The sequence below is a fragment of the Procambarus clarkii genome, chromosome 12 (genome assembly GCF_040958095.1).
Source record: "Procambarus clarkii isolate CNS0578487 chromosome 12, FALCON_Pclarkii_2.0, whole genome shotgun sequence".
NCBI classification, from domain to species: domain Eukaryota; kingdom Metazoa; phylum Arthropoda; class Malacostraca; order Decapoda; family Cambaridae; genus Procambarus; species Procambarus clarkii.
In genome coordinates, this window is record NC_091161.1 from 36342381 (window position 1) to 36346739 (window position 4359).

At 37.0% G+C, this 4359-nt stretch overlaps 1 pseudogene; it reads right to left on the reverse strand.

Annotated features, from left to right (window-relative positions):
* Positions 1-487: 487 nt before the first annotated feature.
* LOC123752844 (etoposide-induced protein 2.4 pseudogene) lies at positions 488-3690 on the reverse strand (annotated as a pseudogene).
* Between the last annotated feature and the right edge of the window lie 669 nt (positions 3691-4359).

The window sequence follows — 4359 nt, forward strand, 5'->3', positions numbered from 1 at the left end:
ACATTCACATTTCTTGATCTATATTTTTCATAGATTCCACAAGTCAATCATAAAACCTTAAAATTACTATACACTCGCGTATTTTCCTCATAGATACTATTGGTAACTATAGTCCCTTGCACAAGATGGCAAGAGAGGCAGCCAAATAACAAACTCTCATAGCTGATGGAACAAGTTCCAGTTGAGTGAGTAAGGGGGTGTAAGAAACCACCCCCGTCGATGACCTATTTGACCAAGTTATGTGGATATAAAAAAAAGTCCATGGATTAATACATGTAGCTTCTCTTCTGGGGAAGAGAGATGGTATCTCTAAATCATTATCAATTAACATGGGGTCAAAATAATTCTTAGCATACAACAGAACAACTGCCGGCCAAGCAATATTAATATGAAATATTGTTGCATCTTTGGTGAAGCAACTTTTGCTTTTGTCACACACAACAGCTTCAAATATCTGAAACAATTCCCATTGAGTAAAACAATCTTCCTAACATCTACTGGGAAGAAAGGAAGTAGAGCGATAAGGAGATGGCTGAGGAGTCTTGCTGGGGGTCGGTGGAGGATATCTTGTGACTAGAATTTAGATGATGCAGTTCGACACACCAACCACCAAAGAAAACAAATGCATTTGGCAACCATTGGAGTTGAGCACTGGACCAGCCTCGTTGGCACTGATGATGATAACAGGAAGTGACACAGCAAACAGACATCCACTAATCTACATTGAAGATTGATACATTGTGATAAGTGCCAGGGGAAGGCCAAACCCCATGAAGTACGGCCAGTTCTCTTCGATGAAACTTAATCTCTTGATTAGTTCCTAACCCATGTTGAACCATCTGTACTCAAAGGCATAGAGTGCATTAAGCATACACAGGTGAATACCGTTCAGGATCAAATCTACACCCACCAGAGGCACCAGCTTCATCAAGCTAGCCTGTATGAGAAAAAGAAACTGGACAAAGATGGAGATGAGAATATTGGCTACAAGTTTACTGATGCTGCTGATCAGGTGGGGACGTCCTTGGCGCTGGCGATATGCATTATCAGCTGTGCCTTGAAACCATATCGTGCTAATGATCCTGGAGAGCATGAAGAGTGGCAAGACCCACAATGTGTTGAAGATGGCCCAACCTGTCCTCTTACAAATTACCGCTGACTTGGCCGTTTGCCCGTATGGACAAATATGGACCTAACTTGAAAATTAAAAACAAATGACAATATATTTGGATTTTTTTTCCAAAACAGTAAGTTAAGGGTCCGCTGGTAGGTTAGGTGGACAGGAAATTCTCCTTTTAGTTTCAAAACGTCATAAAGAATGTTAATTGAAAGTTTCCTCTCCTAACCTTTCTGAGTAAGCCAGAGGACTCAAATAGAAAAGGGACAGTACATCACTTTTGTGAGAAGATCATTGAAAATTACGTCCGTTTTTGGCCGTAGCGCGCATACGAGCGAAAAGCGACGTTATTTTTAAGAGGACGGGTTGGTGAGGATGGGCAGCACCAACGATGACACTGGCCCCTGTTCCTCATCCAGGAAAAGCCTCAGCACCTGCTTCAGTCTCGGCAGGAATATTTAATGGAAGAATGCTACACTGAGGCCGAAAACAGCACCGTTGAGGATGCAACACTGCAATGCATTGTAAGCATGTAAATGTAATGCATTGGATTGTTGGGCCCATTCTAATCACACAATGTATATAAGTGTGAACTCAAAGATTTACTAGTTTGATAAAGTTTCACACCCAATTGGTACAAGGGATCGAAAACAACTCTCACTCACTCACTCTGCTGAAGACGGGGGTGAGTTCCTGATTAAAATGGGCTTAATCATATTATTTTTTAACCATTAGATTCACACTCAAGTACTCAAGAACTGGGGAAAGTTTAGCTCGCTGTTTAGAGTAACACAATTGAATTTCTAATTTCCGGTTTAGCTTTGGGGAGTATGATAGTAGTGTTGGAAATATTCAACACTTTATTACTAATATTCAGTACCTTCAGAAACTATTCTTGTAATGTGTAATATAATTTTACTAACACTACTAACCAGTAGAGTAGTGAAAATAACATGATTTAACTAACTCATAATAACGCCTCATTTCCCCAGAAATTCTAGTAAAGTGTTGCATCAGATCACATGACGAAAGGGAAAATATTTACATTAATAAGAATTATATTAAATTCTCCTAATTTCACATTCTTTAATGAGTATTATTTAATAACACTTTTGCAAGAATATACTTCGTGAACTAAAGCAGATAATACATTTATTTTCGTTTATATAGTATTGTTTATTAGCTGGTAATAATTCTTGCAATTACCAATTGCTATTCCAGCGCATTCACATACTACTGAATTTATATCCAGCACACTCTCATATTGAACAACGTTCATTTAATTATTATGAAATGAGAATTTGAATATTGTCAAATATGACAAATTAATTCTCTAATTCCTGATAATCTTTAGTTCCTATAAACTGGGATATTAATTAAATCATAGATAATATTAAGCGCACCATAGCAAAACTGCGCATGATGAGCTACCCGGGAAGGAGGAAGGACTGGCAAGCGACGCCATTAAGCTTGAGAGATTGGAAGCTGGTCAAATTACCGCCTCATCAATCCACCGTCCCTTCCACTATGGACGCTAGGAGGACGAGACTGCTTCATCATATCACAGACATCAGTATCGGCATATCTATAAGTTCATTTCCCTTGTTTTTTGTGATCACATTTAACATAATAAGTAGGACAATTTGTCGTTATGCTGCACATCCATTAAAAATAACCAGTAAGTGTACATACAGGGCTATACCACATCTAATTTAGAAATGTGGTATTATAACACTCTCTAGATGATTTCTACATACTACTCGCCTTTCAGCTTGGAATTGCTGATAATAAGGAAGATATGATGCTGCCTCGATCAAGTGTTCCCAGGATAGCCTGATGAAACAAATTTCTCGTGACGAATATATCCCGATGCATGCTAGCTTTCCTTCATACAGCTAAGCTGGTATTTCGTTCTTGTAGTTTGTAGAATATTATATTTTATTAACCCAAAGATTATTTAAAATTTCCAATATTTCATATTTTCTTCAAAATTTCATGTGTATTAATCTTCATTTATTTTTACTTGAAATGCATTAATTTCTCTGTACTAATCAAACCCCCCAAAGTGTGTGGAGGGATTTGGCTTCGTAATTTATTATAACTACAGTTCATTCATTATACAGTAATAGATTTCCATCATACTTATATAAGAGATCCATAGGCACTGGTTCTCCAATTATTAGTTCCTTATCTTAAGGATGGTCCTACAAATGATTTATGAGATTTATTATCTTGGAGCCAGATTCCCCCAGAAGCAGAACGTATATACATAGTTGCCTCTAAAAAGAGAGAAGAAACATGTTCAGGGGTATTGTAACCACATCCTGAATTCTAAATATATTTTAGCTATTTTTTCATAAAAAAAAATTGAATGATGCAGGAAACGCTCGACAGTATTGCTCACTTAACTTTATGATGATTAAAGTAAAAATAAACACACAGTTTCATATAAACATTATATTTGAAATACCTGCAATCTCTGACTCTGTCCTTTGGAGACATCCTGTCTGCCTTAAGGTCAGGTGACCTTGTGGCTGCGGCAGCTTACCTCCTTCTCCTCCTGTGATCGCCATTGCTTCCTTTTTTATTTGTTTGTTTATTTAATAATTTCCTCTCTGGTAACCACTAAACTAGTCAGGACGTCATCTGCACATTCTACGTAGATTTGTTTTGCTGTATTCATAAAGTTCTTTGGTACTTTCTTATAATTTCGTAATTTAAACCATTTTCATTATCAGTTATTTGACTTATATTTTAATAGCCAGGTGTTGTCTGTAATCTTTGTTTCATCTGGTGAAACACTGAAGGCTTTCTTTGTTTGCCCTGCAATACGTACTTTTTTCTTAAATATTCTTGTCATAATTCGTTTGTATTGAGCCTTCTGTTTTCTGGTTAGGTTCTTTAGTGCCATGGTTATTCGTTTTGGGTCACTACTATTTTAAATCGGCAATCTATAGCGTACAACGTTTCTGGGCTTTATTTGTAATTGTTTTAAATAAATCATAATACATCATAATCCATCATAATCCAGTAACCACCTCGGTAAACAAGACAAGGCTCAAGAACTGCCCAACTCTCATGTTCAGGTCTGCCAAATTTAAAATTCCCAAAGAACCCCTAAATATATGAATCAGAAGAGAGAAAAATCTGTCGCCTTAAGTTTCTCTCAAATAACTTTTTCGTGTCTCGTTTAAGGTAATTTCCTCGTGATATTTTCGTTTTCTCACTCATTTTCCTCCACC